The sequence below is a fragment of the Astatotilapia calliptera genome, chromosome 6 (genome assembly GCF_964374335.1).
Source record: "Astatotilapia calliptera chromosome 6, fAstCal68.1, whole genome shotgun sequence".
Lineage (NCBI taxonomy): Eukaryota > Metazoa > Chordata > Actinopteri > Cichliformes > Cichlidae > Astatotilapia > Astatotilapia calliptera.
Window position 1 is genome coordinate 21,695,293 of NC_137427.1, and position 21,921 is coordinate 21,717,213.

Consider the following 21,921-nt stretch of genomic DNA (forward strand, 5'->3'; position numbering starts at 1 on the left):
CAGCCTTCTTGCTTATTGCTTCATTGTCTTTTTTTCTTTTATTGATTGTCAGCTGTCTTCTGGGTAGTCAGACTTGCTGATGACCTTTAAAATCTGTGTTTGTGTGTGTGCCTGCGCCTGTTTGTGTGTCCATGTAAGTGTTTGTGTATTTCATTACCTCTGTGTCCAGCCTCAGTATGTGCTCTCTTTGTGTTCTGTCATGTTATCATATTTTCTCCTGTTCTCCTCATCGATTTCCTGTCATCGGCCTGAAAAGTGGACTTTTGTTTCACCAAGTTAGCAAATAGCGTGTGCTAGCTCCCTCTGCCTCGCATCCCTCTGTCTTTCATTTGCTCTCCCTATTTTGCTTAGTTAACCGATTTCAAAAATACAAGACTCTGCTGTCATGCCAATCTTCGCTGGGCGTGTCTTTATCTTTTTTGACTTTTACACTTTGCTTTGTGAAATATTCAACAGTTGTGGTTCCTCTTTGCCTCCCTTCAGCCGTGATGTTGTCAGACAAGGCTGTGTAACTTATTAAATACATTCATGTATCTGTTTCTTTTTTCAGTGCCATATAGTGCTTCATGTCCAAGAGAGAGAAATCAAGTCAGACCCGTCGTCGCGCATCTGTCATGCTTGGCTACCTTTGTTTCCTGTGTGTCTTTTATGCATATGCCCGTGCGCTTCCACAGTGTGCATGTGTGTTCACCTTGCCTGTGTGTTTGTAATGTTGTTGATATGCGTGGCTGAGCTTGGCATGGGTTTTCTTGCTGGGATGCTAAAAAGCAGAAGAAGCTAAGGTTAAGTGCGAAGGTCGACAGAGTGGAGCTGGGGGAGATATCCATCACAAAACCAATGCATTTACGTGGACATGGTGGCTATTTATTTTTATTTCTATGGAAAAGAAGACAGTTTCTGCAGGTAAGCTGGCAGCCTGCCCGGGGCTTTCTTGACACATCCTCTGCAGACATTTTGCAAGAGAACAGAAAGCCCAAAGTAAACAAACTGACTAGGCAAATCAGCTTGAAAAGTTGTCTGCTGGGTTTGGGGATGAAGTTTTTTCATTTAAAAAAATTGGGTTAAAACTTAAAGCTCTGTGGCAATAAATTCACTGTTTTTTAAAAAATCTAAATCATTAAAAAAATACTACTAGCTTTACTAGCTAACAAGCATGCATGCCATTTTTTTCTTTCTTGCATTTAAAAGAAACCTTGGAAGAAGATGTGTTAGGTTATGTTCTACATGCCCATGTGTTCCTTCATTTTAATTATATGACTTAGGTGCGTTTGTGACTTGAGGCCAGCACAAAGGCAGCGGTAACATAACTTAGGATTAGGGCACCCATGCTAGTTTTAGCTAACAGTCTTAATTAGCAGAACAGATCTATAAACTGCCACCAAACCAGAACATCTGAATCCAGCACTGGTCTGAAGCATCAGCAACTACACTGTCTGTCTATCTCTGTAGATTGTAGTGGGCAGCTAATTTTCCCAAGGGGCCACAAGCTTATAAAGAGGTAAAATTAATATAGAGCAGAATTGAGTTCAACTTACTGGTGCGGTCCTCCACAACAGTCCCAGTTTCTCATGTGGCCCCATTGGGAAAATGGATTACCCACCCCTGCTCTAGATAGATGGGTCCATAGATTCAGTCCAATCTTTGCAGGTACTCCGCTATCATTATAAATTAGAAACAAACCAACAAATAAATATAAACCCTTTCCAAATATGCATGCATGTGCATGATCTGTTTATTCATTTATTTTATTTTATTTTAACTACCAATTATCCATCGCTTTTCAAGCCGTACAAAAATATATCATATACCATAATTCTCTCCTGCTCAGTGCTGTCTGTTCTTCAGTTCATTTTTCCACTCAGAGCCAAACGAGTTCTTCTCCGAGTTTCTTGACTTTATCTTTTAACGTGTTCCTCCCACATGCTCTGTCACAACCCTTATGCGTTTTTTATACCTCTCCTGTAGTCGCCTCTCTTCTACACCTGTCGTCTCTTCCAGCTCTAACACCTCTTATTATTAAGAATAACTGCCGCTATGACAAGCCATGGTTTGATCTATTTCTATCCCCTCGTGGACATGTGTTACATATACACCAGTTGTACATGTGTGTGGAAAAAATTGTGATATTTGTGCAGATGTGCTGGTGCTCAACAGCTGGTTAGTCTAAACTTGACCAACAGTGTTCAAATTAACATAGCCCAGCATTTCACATTACACTGTTAATTGGCTTGAGCTGACTGTTATGAATTGCTAGTTTCTATAAAAATTTACTGAAACTTTAGATTTCATTTAATTTTAGATTTTTGATATGAAGATGAAGCCACAAGATAAAAACAATGCATACAACTGACACATCTGACACCATCAGATGTAAATTAGGAAAAAAACCCTACTTAATAACTATTTAAGATTATTTAAGGTTATGATTATATAACCCTGTGATACTCAGAAGGCTTGTGTTTTTTCCCAAGAGTTTAGCTCCAGAGTAGCCCATCGTGTTTATCCATACTGGCCTTCAGTGTGGGCAAGAGAGGGGTCAGCAATTGCAGCTCTTCTCCAATATTCATGAGTCCTGCAGATAAAGTTCCTCAGGTATTTTTGCGACCTGTTGTTAATGATTGTGAGAACTATACTTAGTTGGAGGAAGACTGACCTATGGCTTTAACAAGTATCCATCTGAGCTGCTGGAAGCGCTTCGTGTCTGCATGTATTCCCCAGCCTGCTACTTTTGTTTTCTTACCAGCGAGTATATAAGTATATTTTATTATAGCAAAAGCAACCATTACTCTCTTATTATCAAATGAGCAATTTCCAAGACTTATATTATACAGCCCTACTGCTTTAGAGATGCTTTAATCTTTATTTTAATGTACCAAGTGACTGTGTTCAGTATATTGTAAAAGGTTATCGTGAAAAAACAAAAATTATCACAGAAGTTTGTATTTTTTTTAAAAAAAAAATTGTTATTTAAGATTGATTGCTCTTACATTAGATGTTCCCTATTACCAGTATCTTTCATGTTCAGTATATAGAACTGAAATTAGAATATATTGTTTTCCATGAGTAAATATTATACAGATAAATGTTTTTGTGGACTGAAATCTGCATGTCCATTAGCCCCGTATAATTTTTCAGATCAAGCGTTTTGTTTTCTTTGTTTTTTTTAGATCAGGTCGGACCAATCATACCGCTGCATTTATCTACCAGTGTGGTCGTAGCTCAAAACATTCACCGGCTCCAGGTCAATCAACTGTCTGAAAATGTTTCTCTGCCTCCTCAGATGTGGTCCCTACTCTGCCAAGAGGAACTCACACTGCTCCACTGACCTCCTGAAATATGTACGAAAGTAGTCATGATACAGCTTCAAGTCCTGGATCAAACCATGAAATTCTCTCTGCTGCTGCTTCCTCTCTCCGTTTGTTCCTTTTCTTGTTTAGAAACATCAGAACTAGCTCATTGTCACTTGATGCCAACTTGAGTGCTTTCACTGTGTGTTTCTTGAGGACGAAGCAACGCGCTTGGTGTGTAAAGGCCTTTAGTCTAACGGTCACACACTGATGCAACACAGTGTTCTTAGCCAAGGATACTTTAACATGCAGTTTGGAGGAGCCAGGGATGGAATCAGACATCTTCTAATTAATAGATAACCTACTCTCTCTCTCTCTTTGTCTTGCTCTCTCTCTATACTAGAGCTGGGCGATATGAGATTTTTTCATATCACGATATGTTTTTTTCATTTCAGGCGATAACGATATCTATCACGATATAAGCCAAATAACTATATTTGTAAGATTTAAATGTGCCGTTGCTCACAAGTAAAATGTGAAAAAATCAGCAGCTTGTTTTTATTTAAATATTTATTTCCCATAATAAGTTCAACAGGGTAGATGTACTTAAGGAACATGAGACTTTTTCAGATAAATAAAGACAAATATTGCAAACTACACAAAAGGCAGCCGCTAAAGCGTTTAAGTTTCAAAATAGAACAAACAAAACAGACTAAATTGTCAATTCCACTTAGAAACAAAATATTAATTCTAAAAATAAATCTTAGTTTGTTTTACAGAAGAACAGACAAAACTGACTAACTTTTGTCAGTATCAAATAAACTGAGAACTAAAAGGAAATTCTCAATCTCTCCTTGTTGTATAGCTGAGCTTTTCAAACAGTTTTAACAGTTACTTTAGTCTGATAAAAGCCGAATGACGAATTAGCGCTTCCAGTCAAAGACTGAGGCTACGTCCACACGTACACGGGTATTTTTGAAAACGGAGATTTTCCGTTTACGTTTTAAAAAAATAATCCTGTCCACACATAAAGGCAGAAATGAAGGAAAACGCTGCTATGAACATGCCAAAGCAGCAGGTGGCGCTAGATTCCTAACCGTGCAGAAATGTTGGCCAATCAGAAGTCTAGAAGCCTCGGTGGGAAAAAGTAAACAAAGCTGGGGCATAGAAGCAGAACCGAGTCGTATGTGTGGAGGGACAGTAACTGTGTGTATATGTAAGCATTTAAACACTGCAGAGAGTAGAATTAACAGTAACAGTATTGTAGAAATTCATTTCACCGAAACAATAACGTGGCGCACAGTGTGACGCATGCACCAGTTTATTGTATTTCCAGACTTGCTTTCGGCACAATTTACAGTGCACGCTACTCTGTTTTTTGTCAGACTTGAAATAGCCGAAATACCTTCACACTACAGAACTTCTATGGCTCTTCCGTTCGACAATCTCTCCGACATTGGAACCGTCATCTGTTTTCTTTTCGGTCACGCTCGGTTGATTTTTCTAGTCGGCACACTCATTTCCTCCATTACGCGCTGGCTCCATTACGCGCTGGCTCCATTACCCGCTGGCTGCTTCCCAAACAAACACACGTGCGGCTTGCCACTTGTGCTGTACGTAACAAGTCACGCGACGTGACGCTGCGGCTGTGATTGGTTCGGCTCTGCGCTACTTAATTTGGATTGGCTGACCTTTTTTTTTTTTTTTTTTGAGGACAAGAGCGGCGAGGTCTATCGCGATAGCTTAATTTCTCTATCGAGTAAAAGTTATATCGCGATACATATCGTTATCGTTCTATCGCCCAGCTCTACTCTATACGTATTTGTATGCTAATGTTGCCAAATAATTTTAGGACCAAGTGTATGTACTACATATTACACTTTCCCTCTGAGGACGTTTGATCACATTCTCATGCTGTAAGTGAGTTCATTCGCTAATTGCCAACTCTAACAATGTTAGATCCAATTTCAGTAACACCAGCAAACAGCAGCTAACACCTTAGTTCAGGATATTCTCAACAACTCACCTGAAGTGAGCTTCACTGACTCATCAAGCCACATTGAACTCCTTTCACACAACAGCTGAGGTAAAAAAAAAAAGGCAAAATATCTTAAAATATTTAACTGACACGTCCTTATTCGTCATTTCTTGCCACGTGTTGATATGATTCAAATTCATTAAAATATAGAGAGGAAATATGTTTTGTTTTTTTCATTAACAATAGTAGAAACTTCCCAGTCCACGGCCATTACGTGTCAATTATGCATAATTAATGCTACTGTGGTTGTGTCTGTGTGCAGAGGCCTATGGGGAGGCATTTTCAACCACTGCAAACATGCTCCCAGGCAGTCCTCCAAAATCCCAACTGCATAGTGCTGAACATGAATGATACCGTCAGTCAAATGATGATTGGTTGCCAAGTGTGCCGGAACAGGAAAGAAAGCAACAGTGGAGTTCACCAGGAATGGGTGAGGAAAAAAAGCTCAATCAAACATCAGGACTACAGCATGAGAAGCACAACAATAGTACCAGTAAGAGTAGCCAACAGGCCGGTTGCAGCACATATTTTTGACTCTGCCCCATCTGCAGATGATCTCTGCAGAAAGATGAGTGGTCCAAAGCTGCCCATGGACTGCCTACACACTACCCCTGCTTAACTATAATTTCCCATTTAAACTGTCCACTAGTGACAGTGACAAACATTTTGTCCAATTTACATTACAATGCATCAACTGGGAAATCTCTCCAGAGTTCAAGATGAGTTTAAAGAAGTAAAACAGATTGTCAGATCTTAGGCTGTCGTTGTCCATGTCCACAATGACGTATAGTCAAGGCATTGTGGGGAAATCCAGAGCGTCCAGCCACAGCTGAATGTGAACAGGGTTACATGAAGGATTAAACTAAAACATGATAACAAAATATACACATCTTGCCATTTATGTGATCCCCAGTTCCTAACATGACCATGAAACTAGGTTTAACACCACTGTTGCTGCTTTTGAGAGAAAAAAAAGAGCAAAATCCTAGAAAGTGTAAGTGACCAAAATAAAACCAAACAAAAAAACATATACTGGGTCGCAGGTCCTGTATCTTTCTTTAGTGTCTCTGATACAGAACGGTGCTCAGTGATCTTCATAAGTCCTAGCTAGTTACTTTTTTCTGGTAACATGTTGAGGCCAACGGGTTTGGTGTGTCTGTGGAGGGCTACACTCTTATGTCTTTCCAATACTCTCTTTGGGGTCACCAAATGTCACAGTAATCTTCCTGGACATTTGAAGTGTTTAATGTGTGTGTACAAAAGTGTGTGTGTTAATGCAGAACCCCTGTGTGGCCTAGCCAAAAGATAACATGCCTCCTTTTTGACCTCTCTTGTACCCTTGCCTCAGGGCTAACGATCCAATCAGAGGATAAGCCTATTTCCAGACCCTCCCCTGGGAGCAAGAAAGATCCAATTGGATAAAGGTTCATCTTAGATCAGAATCAACAGGGGTGTGGATAAGGGACCGTGCTCGCAGCCAACCATCAAAAGCAAGATGGAGAAGAAATAGACAAAAAAAACAAGAACACGAAAAATGTGTGCACAAGGACTGCGACAAAAACCAAACAAAAAACAAAGCTGATGTTGCTTGTCGTATGGTAAGTGAATAATTCATTTGACTTTTTCTAAAATACACTCAACGTGAGGGGGCTTACCCTGTGTATGACATTTCAGATAAGGACAAAATGAGCCCTCGTGTGTGTGCATCTGACTAAGCAGTCCCCCCTCTGTGATAATTCTCTACAAGTGGGACAGCAAACCCACCGAAATGCCTGAAATGAGAAATGCTCGCCCCGATAAAAACAAACAAGAATGAAATGAACCAGTCTTTGCTGGAACAGGCCAACGCCGAGATGAGGGTAAATATTTTGGGACTGGTGTTTTAATACTCCCACTGCTTTTGATATCCATTTCTTTGCATGCTCTTGAGTGGCATTTAACATTTACCTACCTTTCCTTTAATACTCAGTCCCACATTTCCTTTGCGTTTTAGACATTCCCTCCCCGCCTATGAAAAACTCTTATTACATGCGCCAGGTTACACGTACAGTTTTTGTGTGGGCTGTGAGATAGTGTATTTGTGTGCCCCGTGGTGCAATTGTCACCAATGTCACTTTCATCTGGGCGTGCAGCTTTTCATGCCGCCTAATGCTTTGAAGCTACAGACTTTAATTCCTTCTTTTTGCTCACAGTGACACCCAAATATGTACACAAATGTCGTCCCAATGCCGGAAAGCTTCATTTGCATCCATCTTTTAGCCCTACAGGAACAACTGTGATCTATGAAGCGTTTCCTTCTGTCTAATCGTTGCGTTGGCTCGAGGATGTAATAATGCATGCTACAACATGCCTAAGTGGTTATCTTTGTGCATGTCAATATTTGTGGGGATGGGTGTATTTGTACAAAATGAGCCCGTCTAAGAAGAGAGAAAAGCTATTGTAGTCCACAAAGTCAAGTCTGAGAAAAAAATGTTGCTTTTGGGGGGTTTTACTTCATTGTCCAAACTGTAGCTGCTGCCTGTCATGGAGCTGTGTGTCCACTGAAATTATATACCACGGAGACGTGGGCGAGGTAGAAACTGTCTTTTTGTTACTATTCACATATTTTTGTATCACTCTACTTTTTCTAAAAACTGGCTGCCATAAATTTAGCCATGAATGTGTATTTGCATGTCTGTGTGTGTTTTTTCTGCATTGCTAAGGGCAACAAATGTCCTTTATCGCTGTCAAAATGCCAAATAAGTTATCAACACCTCCCCGCCTGCTGCTGTGACATCAGTGCCCACACATATACAGACACACATACACAAACAAAAAAAGTCAGCAGGCACACTGCATTACTCACACTAAACCAGCTTAAGTAACACTGTGTACATTTTATTAAGGTGAAAGCAAGAATTTGCTGGTCGAATTTAATGCATTATTTTAATATAAAACGCATTTTGTTGTGTGCGCGCTTAAACTTGCTCTCTGTTTATACGTGTGTACTGTCAGCGTTAATGCTTTTGGCATTTCTTCACCATCACTTAAAAATCACTTCTCTGGTATAAATGTAGATTTTCACCTCGGTGACACACAAACACTCGCTCAGCTGTATTGACTGGTGTCTTACTTGGAAAGCCTGAGGCAGTTGAGTGGGTTGTATTTCAGGAAATTCTCTCTGGCAATTTATAATGTCTACTTTGGACAGTGATACAATGAATTAATTAACAGTGGCAAATGAAAGGGAACTGTCCTGAGATTAGACAGAAAGAAAAAAAAAACAAAACAGGAAAAAAAGTGTTCTCGAAGACAAGGAGAACCACCACAGGCATACGAAACGATGTGAATACAACAGGCTGAAGTGATAGCATTCCCTTTACAGTTGAGCTTTTAATACAGAACCACTGTAGCACAAAAACATTTGCGACCTCTAATAAACTTGGGAATAAAGGCGCATAAACTTTCAAATAAACTGTCATACTGTATTTGTGACTATCCAAGTAACAGGCAGGCATCTGAATGAAACCTGTGCCTTTGCAGTGGTCTAATTAGTCTTAGACTACACTAGCAAGGAGTCTTAAAAGGTGTGGCATGCATGAGGATATCCAGGAAAGCAAAGAGAGGTTTTTTGTCCTCGAGTCACATCACACATCAAATACCTTTAGGCACTCTACACAAAACAGAGTGTGTATTTTTTTTGGCTTATTTAATACAAGAATCAAGTGCAAAAAATATAAGCAGGTATATTTCTTTATACCACCCTCACACATGAACATGCACAAACTGCAAACGTCTAGTGTAATGCATAATAGAGGGTCTTTACTGCAGGGGATAGTAAGAATAATGAAATATTTAACCCCTCCCATCTTGCTCTCAAAAGCACATTCTCTTCCCCTTTCTTTAAAAAGCACCCACTAAACATCTAAGTCCGCTCTAAGCCACTTTTCTGTTTTAATGTAATAAGCTGCACAGCTATTACTTCATAAATTCCACTGGTCCCAGTTGTGAGCTCATTAAAGTGAAGTAAATGCAATAATCCAAGTAATTTTGTAATGGAATATCAAAGTGATACCTCACCTTTATACACACACACACACATACACACACACACACACACACACACATACATATACATAATTTACTTTAATTTTTATATATTTTTAAGAGATAACACACTGAGAAATAAATACTGACAATAGGATCACCATCCCAGCATGAGCTGCAACAAAAAAAGAAGAAAAGAAGAGAGCACATTTGCATGTCGATTAAATGTCGTTGGGCTTCCACTCAGACATGCTATGACCACATTATAAGCAAAATTGCATCATAAGCCCTGTTACCTTTACATTTCCAAGAGTAAAGCCGGTGAAGGCATTCCTATGAAGTAATACATCTATACACTACACATTCACTCTTTAATAACATACTTTAAAACATCATAATTTGCATAATTACAACCACGCACCCAAACTATGTTCACCAAAAAATGTATCCACACTTATTAAGGTGTAAAAATATGTGTCTTAGATTGTGGCGTGTACAAAGCATTAGAGACAAGTGGATCGACAAACTCACCACACTAGGACAGTGGGGTCTTCAACACATTTCCATTCGTGCACCAGCTCACGAATGACACAAGGGGTATTTCCTAAAGTCTACCTTGCATAAGCTCAAGTATTCCAAAATCAGTGTCCTTCTCAGTCGTGCTTGTTACTGTGATTGCTGCTATGCACTAAGCTGAATAGTAACTGAATAGTTAACTTGAGTTTGCTTATCAGTAACTTGAGTATTTATCATTTTCATTTAAAAATGACAGTCCTTGGACCTCCAAGGGCGACGCGAACTGAAACAAGTATCAGTTGATCTAAAACTAAAAAGAGATGTGATGTCATGCAGAGTGGCATCCCTCATCAACCGATCTGAGTATGTTAACCCTGTATGCGTCATGTGTGACACATTAATTTATGGGACCCGTACATCATCGCTGTGATCTTCCCTGAAAGACCGTAGGCACAGAAAGGGCCCTTTAAGTGTCAGATGTAGCATATTTGATATAAATTAAAAGGCACATATATCTAATATATTTATTTTTAATTTGTAAGAAGGTTCAATAAACGCTATATTTAAAAAAATATTATTTTTCATGTTCCAGGCTTTACAGGGTTAAAACTTTTCAGTATTTTATCTTCATTTCATCTTTTTTGTGCTACTTTAGTCATAGCATTGCAAATTATTTTCAGATGCCAGCAAGCCAGGTTACTAATTGTCTTCGTCTTCGGTGCCTGGATGCTGCACTTCATTGTAACCTTACAATGAAGTAACATTAACCATGCTCTGGTTTGCATACTTGTTCCCCCCCCCAAGAACTTAAGGAGGATTTGGCTTATAATGTCAAACTTAATTAGGTGACACTCCATTGATCTATCATCTGATGACTTAGCCTCTAGTGTCAATGACCAAAGTTTTAAGGCTTTCATTGTATCCACTGGAAATCAGTAAATACATTTTCAACAAATGGTAAATAAAAATCAAGTATGTTATATGAAGACAAAGACTACGAGGTTGCACTGTCATGCATGTTTTTGTATGTGCACTGTTAAACAAGCATTGGACACTAAGATCAAGAAAATGTCTCATAAAAAGTGCATGGGGTTACCAGCGTCATGGTAATATGTCTGCAAGTCCAGCCCTCACAACCCTACACAAGAATACTGGGTTTCCTGACACTGTACAGGGCTAACAATGCAATGGTTACCTGCAACAAGAACTCGGTCCAGCAATGGGAAAAAACACCGGAAGCCAATTTCAAGGTCTCCACACTAGTTACCATCAAGTGCAGCAAATGCCAAGGTGATGTACTACGCCACGACTTTTCTGCACAGGCCATCTGAAAGTTGCTCAGACTTGATAAGTCTGGCCATATGTTGCCATAGATCGTAAAACAGGTGCTGAGAAGCCAAAGGTAGGAATAAGTGCTAAACCATCAAAATGGTTGACCTGACAGTGCTCATATACCCTGGTGGTTTAGGAGTAGATAGATGGCATTAAAGGTTTGACCCAAAGTGTAGCATCCTGAAACTCTATGAGCAACAGAAACATCCAGGAAACAAGGAGGATCCGTGAACACATCAGTGAAATGGACACCAGGGATCAACTGTTTCGTGCCTTAGGCAGTTTTAAACAGATGGTGTAGAGAAGGAAGTATTGTGGAAGACCAAGCCCCTCTATAGGATGTGTCATCAGCTGGCAGAGGAGATATCAAGTATTCCTCCCCCTGAAGAACAGCACAGAGGTTCTGATCATGGTGGCAAAAAGGACCTAAGATTCATAAAGTCAGGAGTCTACCACAGAAGACAGGATCCAAGGTACAGGCTGTACAAAGGTGCCCCTGAGACAGTCCACTGCATGGTACATAGATATAAGAATTTGGGGCGCTATACACTGAAAGGAATACAGGAACTGTACTATGTATGGATTAGAAGTCCTGATGGTTGATCACTGAAAATTGTTGAGAACAAACAGGATAAAACACTGTGGGACTTGAAGATGCGCACAGACAGACGGCTTCTGGTTAACCTATCAGACACAAGGCTGGTTGACAAGGAGCAGAAGATGGCAGTTGCAATAGATGTGGCAATCAGAGCTGACAGTGAAATCAGACAGAAGGAGCAAAAGAAGACTGACAAATACCAGCAACTGGCAACCAGAACAGATGTGGACCGAGTATTAATAGAAGCTAATCCAAGACCTCTCTCCAGATGAGTGCAGTCCTGGGACCAGCTAAGATACCGCTTACAAGTCTCTGCAGAGGAGCCAAGCTTAAAGAGGGCATCTGTACCAGCCAACCAATGAGACTTTTTTTTTTAAAGAAAAGTGAAAAGCAAAAAAGAAACAGCCTAAACAAATTTGTTTGAACAGCTGTCAGAAAACCAAGAAACAGAAATATTAAAATGAAAACTGAATTCTGCGACTAGAACGATTTCTTCGGTTCAGAAATGCAAGTCAGTGACTACTACTCACAAAACAATAAGGTGCTTTACTGTTTTTTCTACTTCTTGTAAAACAGTACATTTTAAAATGCATGGATAATAATAATAATTATAAAGAAGCATTAAAATTATACTTGAAATGAAAGAACTTGCATACTGGTGTGTTAACCATTACAGAAACATTAAAAAAAGATTTTGGTAATTACCAGTATTGTTAATTTAGGGCAGCTGTCGCATAAACCTTGCACTGGGTAGCAGTCTAATAAATATGTTACAAGTACGTACTGCATGTAAATAAAAAATAGATAAAATAAATAATCAGTAGACCATATGAGCTCATCAAGCCTGATAAGACAACATAAACTGACTTCTGCAGATCAAATGCATGTCCAACTTTAAGATATCAAATGTCCACAAGGCATATCTTATTACATCAGAAATGGGCCAACAAGCTATTTCAGTTTCACCTCATTAATCCCTGTTGACTACGCTTACACGGCCACATTTTGTGTTCTTTTTCCCTGTGACTTTCCTCCCTTCCATAATCCTCTTTAAGAATCAGGCAGAGTGTTCCTCCTCTGCTTCTACAAAAACAAGGCAAGGAGCCAGGAATGAATTTTGCATGGTTATTGATTAATAAATTAAGTTCTTCTGACATTTTGTAGAGGGCCCTTCTGACTTTAAAACTATTGCTTCATTATGCCATTGTATTATTGAAACATATCCATCATGTTTTTAATACATTTTTTCACCATAAATCTGTGTGTTTGATGTAGCTTAATTAATTAGAATTTACTTCTATATTCAAGTGATGCAAAATCAATGTAATACTAGTCTGAATATTGAGCAGGAACGTGAGCTGTGAAGATTTAAAAACCGCCCTCTCAAATACCCATTTTCCATTTCCCTCTCCCCTACACTCACAGTTGCTGTCAGGGTCTCCATACATAACTTTCAGGACACGAAGGTCGCTGCGATTGAATCTGGTCTTCGCAGTTGTGTACATTTTTAGAATGCAAACTTAAACTGTAAAAAGTCTAGCACATTAAGGATTATATTTTTAGTTTTTTAAATTCCCTGGAAAGTGTTCTTAGTTAGCTGCTGAACAAATGGGGGGAAAAAACTATTTGTCCCATGCAGGGGTGTAAAAGCAAAACAAGACAGATTCATTAGAATGGCTGATAGTAGAAGTACATCAATGATTTAAATATATAGGTCAGATCGGGGCTCATTAGTGGTTCATTCCAAGTGCCTTAACTCTGCAGGGAATAGTAATAATAGAGTGCATGTTTATGGATGAGGTTTTCTGCATGTGCTGTATGCTCTGTGTAGCTGCAGCATGGCATGGACTGGTGTCCAACTGCTCACATAAATATGACTCTGGTAAATTAATGACAAAGTGATGGAGCTGGGGTGGCAGTGGTAAATAAATTAGGCCTTATGAGCAAGCTTCCTTAGAGATTTCTCACTTCAGAAGGAAGGGAAGAATAAAGGGACCGAAGAGGGAGGCGTGAGGGCGGCGAGGAGTGGAATACACAGAGACTGATGAGCAGAAAGACTTGCGCGATTTTCCTCCTCGCTCTTCATATTTCGGTCTTCATTTCATTTCATTTTCACTTCCACCCCCTCTAGTTTTTTCCCTACATTCCATCTTAACTTCTTTGACTCGTCCACCATAACGCTAAATGCTTTACCGTCTGCTCTAGCTCATCTGTTGAGTCTGTTTTTGGGGAAACCAAAAGGTGAAAAGGGGGGAGGGAGACAAAGAGGGAAGAGATGGAAGATGATGGCTTTCAGAATGTAGATACAATTTCAATATTAAGATGAGATATGATTTCAATAATACAGCTCAACTCCAGCTGGCTTCTTCTCTTCCTTCCTCTCGGGGAGCCGTGCTGTCAGGTTGTGTTTTCGTCGGGATGGGCTAAACTGGGGGCTAATCCATCTTACTCCTCTGAGGACACACACAAACAACATAATCTGCCATTGTGTAGCTTCTAAAACACTTGGAAATTCAGATGAAGAAGCAGACAACTTTGAAAACTCTATAAAAGCTGTTGCTTATTTTTGTCTACTCACGTTTAAGGTGACTTACACCACCTAAAACAGGCTAAACACATGGTGAACTCGCTCCATCACTGTATGACATAGCGCTTCTTTTCATGCATGTTTCAACCCAGTTTCCAGTTCTGTTCAGTAGTCTCTATTTTCCATGGGCCAGATGTGTTACACAACTCATCTGCAGGGACACCCTGACACTAATATAACAGAAAGCTGAGACCACTTTAAATACATTTTGACATCCTATTCACGGTTAAGGAAATAACATGTATGTATTTATCACACACAGGCAAATAAAATTAATCCAGATTGAACAAATTAATTTGTTATTCATTTTATAATCCAACTGTCCAAACATTTGTAGCACGAGACTTCTTATCCATCAGGTTTAAATCAGAACTTGAAGACTGAATTGCCAGTGGATACGGTGACAGCTGATTACACTTTTTAATCAGGATTTTGTAATGTGATGTATACCGAACAACCAAGACTGCCGATGTTTGCATGTTTGTGTCTTTAGATGAATACGCGGTCAATATAAAAATAGATATAGCATATTTTGCTGGTAAATAACCTCAGTGAGGAGGATATGCTTTCTCAGCCAGTCCAGGGTAACTCACCAGTTCAACATGAAATGCTCTTTCGTTGCTTTTGCCATATGTTTAAAATTAATGTTTTGCTGAATGGGGAAATATTGATTGTTTCTTTTATCGGTGAAATTATCAGTAAATGCCACTGCTCAGTCTTTAGTCGTTCAGTCATAACAGAACTGTTATTTTGACAAATGTGGTGGTATGTGGTTTGTTTTCTCCCCACTCTGTCATTTTGATAGAAGTTGACTGTTTTCATCACGCCTAGAATTTTGTTCCATAAGTTTCAGTATGCCCCATAATTCGGTCGCTTGTAGAACCACTTTTGTCGGCGATAACGTGAAGTAACTGTTTGCTGTACAACTTTATCAGTCTGTCAAAACATTGTGGAGGAATTTTAGCCCGCTGTTCTTTACAAAGTTGCTTCAGTTCATGGTTCATGCACAGCTCTCTCTTAAGTCCTGCCACAACACTTCAAACAGGCTGAATTCTGGACTTTGAGCCATTGCTGCACCTTCATTCTTTCTTTTTTCAGCTATTCTGTTATAGATTTGCTTCTGTGCTTGAGATCATTGTTCAGCTGAATGACCCATTTTTTGATCATAGTTTGACAGCTGGTGTGGCGTGTTTATGGTGAAGTTTTGTGTTTCATTTCCCTGTTTTCTCATCTGTCTCAAGGCCTGAAGTCTTTCTGAAGTCTTGTGGTTTGTTTCGATGCAACAGTGCAAACTTAAGACAAGCTGCGGTGGTTTTTTAGAGAGGAGAGGCCTGTAGATTCTGAGATATAGCTTTTGTGGGGTCTGATCTTTGGGTGGATTTACTAGCATGTTCATTCCTGGGCGGATTGTAACATCGTTTTAACACACACCTGCTTTATAGAGGTGCTCAAACTTGCTGATGATCAGTTAATCAGGTTCATTTGATGAGCAGAACCTGAATGCTACATACCGTCATAATTCCTATAGAAGCAGTAACAGTGTCCTTAACCAGTGACCAGTCATGACTGTATCCTTAGATGTAATCTTGACTGCAGGTTTTCTCCATCTACTCATATTTTATATCGCATTTATATCTTGAATAGTTATTTTTTCAAATGACTTTTTTGGTCCTTTGGATTTGTTTACTTTGCACTAACAGTTTTATATTCGCCATTAAGTTCTTTCACTACTGATGTAAAAATACTAAATCGGACAGCTGATACTTTCATCAAGCAATTTGAGTGTTAAAAGCAGATTAAATGCCTGTTATTAGTTATCACGCCAACATTTGAGCCAATCAAACAGATTCCACCTACTATTTGGATCCATTTAAATCTTGGGTAGCTAAATACTACATTTTTACAGGTTGTCTCTTGCATTAATTGAAAGTGAAATGTCCAATGGTGCATGTAATAGATTCGCTGGTCCACTAGGATACCTAGTCAGATCATGCAAATATTGGCACTACGTCTGAAAAAATGTAAACCTGAGCAATGACTGGTTCCTAACCAAAAAATAACTAAAAAAGAAAATTCTGAAATTTAAGTGGCTGGTCCCTGAGAGGAGATGAAACCAGGTCTCCCTGGGTTAAAGACAGAACAGCCAACGACTACTGACACCACCACCCACACCACCTCCATATCTGGATTTTAATATAAGATATGGCAACAGGCTACCAAACCTAAATGGAGGTGAAGGATAGCACCTGCTGGCCGTATGTAATCAATTTCATGGGCAGTTCACTTTGAAAGCAGGTGAAATCTCCTATTGTGATTGAAAATGAATGTTTTAAAACAGTCTGAACACCAAAAAATGTAGAATGTTATAAATTACTGCTGTTCTGTAATGTATGTACATTTGGTCCTCATTTAAAATGACTCAATCAGCTGGAGGCACATTCTGTTGTGAGTCATGTCTGACAGACTGGCCTGAATAGCTAAAGAAGGAAGATTGAGGGAGAACAGGTGAATTAAAAGAAGGTAAATACTGTACTTGCTGCCTTACACCAAAATTGAAATTTTGGAAAATATATAAATAATGTAAACTTCAAGCGTTTTTTTTTTTTTTTTGTAGATTTGTTTGATATGGACAAGAAACTTTTTCTGCTTTTGTGAGACAATCTGGAGGCCAGAGCCGCTGTTGAAATTTATTTAAGCTTTCTTTTAAATAAACTTGACCTTGACCTTTTCGCAGCAAATTATTTTACCCACCCCACCCCCACCCACAGCATTTAGCTTTGGGCCACCCATTTAAATTCCCACAGTGTTACCAGTTGTTTCACAATAATAAAAACAATTCACTTATTTTCAGTTGTTTTACTGTTTTTAAAAAAATAATAATAATAATAATAAAAAAAACCTCCTATTAACACCATTAAGCTATCATCTTGTCCTCTTTCGTCCTTTCATCCCACTTGTCCATTGACTCCCAAAGCAGGAGCAAAAAATTTCCCTTTAACTGGAGCAGAAAATTCTGACTGTCTGCGTTATAGCCCTCATCCCCCTGCAACCTCACACTCTCAAACCTGAACACACTCGTCTTTTGCCCTTGCCCTTTAAGCTGAAAATAGTGTGGGAAATATATATATATGTATGAATGTGTGTGTGCATACAGTGTGTGATATGAGTATGTATTTGAAAGTGAAAGTGTGTGTGTGCGTGCTTGAGCGTGTGTGTGTAGAAAGCCTCGGAAAATTGGGACATATGGCTGTGTATTCCCTGAGATCCCACCTAAAACACTGCAGTATTCAAGGCATAAATCACCCAGATTGCTGAAACACACAGGATATCTCTGCACTTGTGTTTATGCATCCATGAGTGCGTTTGCATGCACATGCACCTCTGCACATACACTCACATACACACACACGCACACACTTTTGCACGAGTTTGTATTTTCCTACTAGCACATTTTGGCCACTATGAGGATCACACACATTCATTTGCATTCACATGCCCGCACACTTTATGCAGCCTGTGTGTTCACATGCACACCTGTGTGTGTGCGTCTGCTTGTTGTGTGATTTGCATACTAGTGTACCATAATGGGGCTACTCTACAAATCCTGGCCTCGAGCTCTGGTCCACCCTGCCCCCTCTTTCTCCCTCACTCTCTCCTTTTCAGGTTCAATGCAGGTTCTCTAATGCTATCACTCTTACCATATGGTGGGAGCATCAGTTAAATTGCTGCTGTTTCAGCACTGCATGGCCTGCGTACAGATCAAACACTCTCACACACACACACACACATGCATTCACACATGCATTTTCTGGCTGCCTGTGTACAGATCCAAACAAAGCCATATGGGCCTCCTCTTTCTTCATTTACTCCATGTAACCCTGGTGCAGATGAGAGACTAGAGGAACCAGCAACACCTATCTCTGCAGGCTGTGGAACTGAAGAACAGAGAGGTGCTGCCAGAGCCACCTTTGCTCTACCACTGACTGTAGAAATAGACACGATTAAATTATGAGATGAAATAAAATTTTGAATCTTATCAGTGCTACACTGAGCTGCAGATGCATTTTTTAATAGACTCATCCTGTCCGGCATCCTTTTTCCAATGTAAAAAAGGTCATAGCTGTGGCCTCAAAGGCCTGAGTTTATCCAACAGAGGACAGGACAACAACCTTTCTAACTGCCTTATCAAATGCCTGAGTAAGTGTGTGTGTATGCTTGTGTACGTGAATCCATACGTGTCTGTTTTGTGGGAACATGACTGGGGATGTTTCCTCTCCTCCTAGCCATTAGAAGGGGCTCATATAACCAGCCTATGGGCTTCAGAGAGACACACTCTCTATAAATACACACCACTTAAGGGCCTGTGGGGGACTCGGTACACACATACAGTTCTCAGGCACACACAAAGACGGGCACCCCACACGCAGCAGTTTCACATCTCTCTATTAAGTCTTCAGTGGATGTTTATGCTTTTGCTTAACAGGAACAGACTTCAAAATTGAAAAAAAAAAAAGTTTGTGCTGAGGAGAAATACATTTCACCTCCCTAACATGTTTCATATTTCTTACCTTAACTACTTCATACTGTATTCATGTGAGACTCTGATTAACAAAAGGAGTAAAATCTGCCATTCAAAGTAGGCTTTGGGGAGTGGGAAGTGACATTTTTTTCGAGTTCAACATTATTTTGCAATGATTTTGCTGTCTTCATGCATCACTGTGTGCTTTTATAACATTCTCTGCTAGAAAGAAGATAAAACTGTTGACCAGATGTCCTGGTTGTCCTTCTGTCCTCTGTGCGTGTGCATGTGTGTGTGTGTGCGTGCCTGCACGCATAAGCATTTGTGTGCTTGCTGTGTTCGTGCCGTGCGAGTGGAGTGTGTGCAAGTGTACGAACCCTTTGCCATTTGTATCTTTAGTCTTTTAGCACCTTGTTTTGGCAGCATGTTCACTACTTTTATCTAGTACCTCAGTAATGGCCAGGGCGGGGTATTAAATACACACATTCACAAACGCACACACACACATCTGCATACACGCTTTAAAGCTGAGTCCTTCCTCATGTTGATGGTCTACAGAGATACAGCGACCTCTCTTCGCCTGGCCCCAGGCATCCCAGCCCCATTTCTGTATCAGAATGTCAAGCCTGTTCATTTTTTTGTCCGTCCATTTATTGCGTCCCAGTAGAGTTCCTGTCTGTTGGTATGTCCGTCCTCTAGTCTGATAGCCTGTTTGTCCATCTCATCAGAGCCCGCTTTTCCTAATAGAATCACCATCTGTCTGTCTGTTCAAACTGTCTGTCCATCTGTCTGTCTGCCCATGCCAGTCTCTCTTTGTCCTCTCTTTCCTGTTCGTTTTCCTGTCTTTCTCTTCCTAGCCATAAATCTTCCTTTTAATTTACCAGATAGTCCATCCGCCTGATTGTCTGCCATCAATCTGTTCATCTGCTTGTGTGTCTGTGGGCACGAGCGGTACCGAAATGTGTTTTTTGCAACCCCGTATAAGAAAGCATCATAATTTGCAGAAAGTCAATAAAGCATTTTACTTTGTCAGTAGTTGCTGTGCAGAAAGCAGGTCATTACTTGCTGAATGCCTAATATGGTTGGATGTATGGGTGCCTAAAAAATCTATAAAATATTATATTTGTTTTATTTATCTAAAAATTAGATGAAACAGGACAACTCAGGAATTTTAGTTTTTGCATTCACAGAATATGGACACGTTATATATTCTTAATAAAAAGATATATATTGACAACAAACAGCCGAGTGTACATAAATGCAGTTTGTAGTTCGTTTGTAGTTCAAGATGTAAGAGCAGCATTTTTAAAACATGCATCACTGTCTCTCTGTTAGATTTTTTAACTAGATGCCCTGTTGTGATTCATTAACAGTTAACATCATGAAACAGAAAGAAGCACTTTATTGAAAGTATCGAGATTCATGTTACTAAACTGTTAACATTATATAAAGATATTCCATTTAGACAAAATGTATTAGTAATGTAAATTTGTGTCCCTGACATTGCTGATTGCTGTTTAAATCAACTTTGTAGAGTGGCTAAAAGCTTAAAAACAAGAGGAAACTCCAGGTTTGGGAGCTCTGCTTTAGCCAGCGAGTGGTACACCGAGTGACCGCGAAAAGTAAACATATTTTCTGTGCAATCTCTTACCAGTCTCCGTCTGGCTGCTATCCGGTTGATTGTTGTTGCTGTTCTCTCCCACTCAGCAAACGCAGCTGTCAGCCTGCAGCCACAGTGAGGGGAAACGGATTCACCAGCCTGTAGAACTAACTCTACTCAAGGAAGTTTAGCTGATGTCTTTTCAAAATTCAAGAAGTTTAACATTTGCAAAATAAAGTTGCTGAAGTGACTAACTCCAACACCACAGCTGCTAAGTTGGTGACATTTTTGGTGTATTGTGAAGGATGCCCTTCATGTTCATCATGAAATAGTTGGACATTTTAAAAATGCATCACCTTTCATAACTGTTATGTTCCTCTTAAAGGCCAGTGGGGGATGTAATGAAGTAACAAAAAGTGTCTGGGTTGAAAAAATGTGACAAGGAGACAAAACTGTCAGTAAAGAAAAGGGTTGTGTTAATAATTAAAACTGAAAGAGACTGACAAGCCACTTTGACCATCAAAACAAAGGAAACACAACAAAATCCAGAAGCTGGTCGCTAAACAAGAGAGTAACCTGGAAAGGTTAAATCACCACCAACACCGTTCTGTCCACAGAGCAGGAGTAAGCAGCCACAACGCACACACACACACACACACACACACACACACAGACTATAACACTGGACCTCTCCTCTCTGGACTTAAGTACTCTGATCTTAGCTGTACAGAAGGGAGTTTCCTAAGGCTGGAGCGAGTGCTAGACACACCTGCACCAACATTTATCTCACGTTGCTGTACTCTTCATGACAGAAAAAAAAAATTCCATTATTTTTATGTACTTGATTCATCACAAAATATTCATTTAATTCCACCCAGGGCTTTAAAAAAAACACTGGTTGATTTAAGCTGTATACAAGAAGATGAGCAGACTGTCTCCTAAGCGGGCTGAGAGCCTTCAATCAACATGTGCAGCAAAATGATGGAGATTTTATAGCTCAGTTGTGACAAGCTCAGTGTCCTTTGTCTGCTGGGAAAGCATTGGAGCTGGTGACACCAACAGATTGAATAAACTGATTAGGAAGGCTAGCTCTGTGATTGGCTGCAAACTGGACACTTTTGAAATTGGGGTGGAGAGGAGGTCACCGAACAAACTGTTATCCATCATGGATGACCACGCTGACCACCAGGGAATCTATCCCAGCTGTCACAGGGCGAGAACCAGGGTACACCCTGAACAGGTTTCAAATCTACTAGTGTAGGACTAACATTTAGAGACAGACAACTATTCACACTCACAGTAAATTTTACAGTCACTGGTTAAACTAACTCCATGCTCATCTTTTGACTGTTGGAAAAGTTCCACTCAGACATGACGAGAAGATGCAAACTGTCAGGGTACTGGGTCTGAGCGACCCA

The 21,921-nt window shown here is 39.8% G+C and overlaps 1 long non-coding RNA gene across 1 annotated transcript; it reads left to right on the top strand.

The window, feature by feature from the left end:
• Positions 1–550: 550 nt before the first annotated feature.
• On the top strand, positions 551–6,355 carry LOC113024215 (uncharacterized). The gene is made up of 2 exons (XR_013909695.1): positions 551–903; positions 5,588–6,355. It is a non-coding gene; the product is annotated as an uncharacterized LOC113024215 (long non-coding RNA).
• Positions 6,356–21,921: the final 15,566 nt, after the last annotated feature.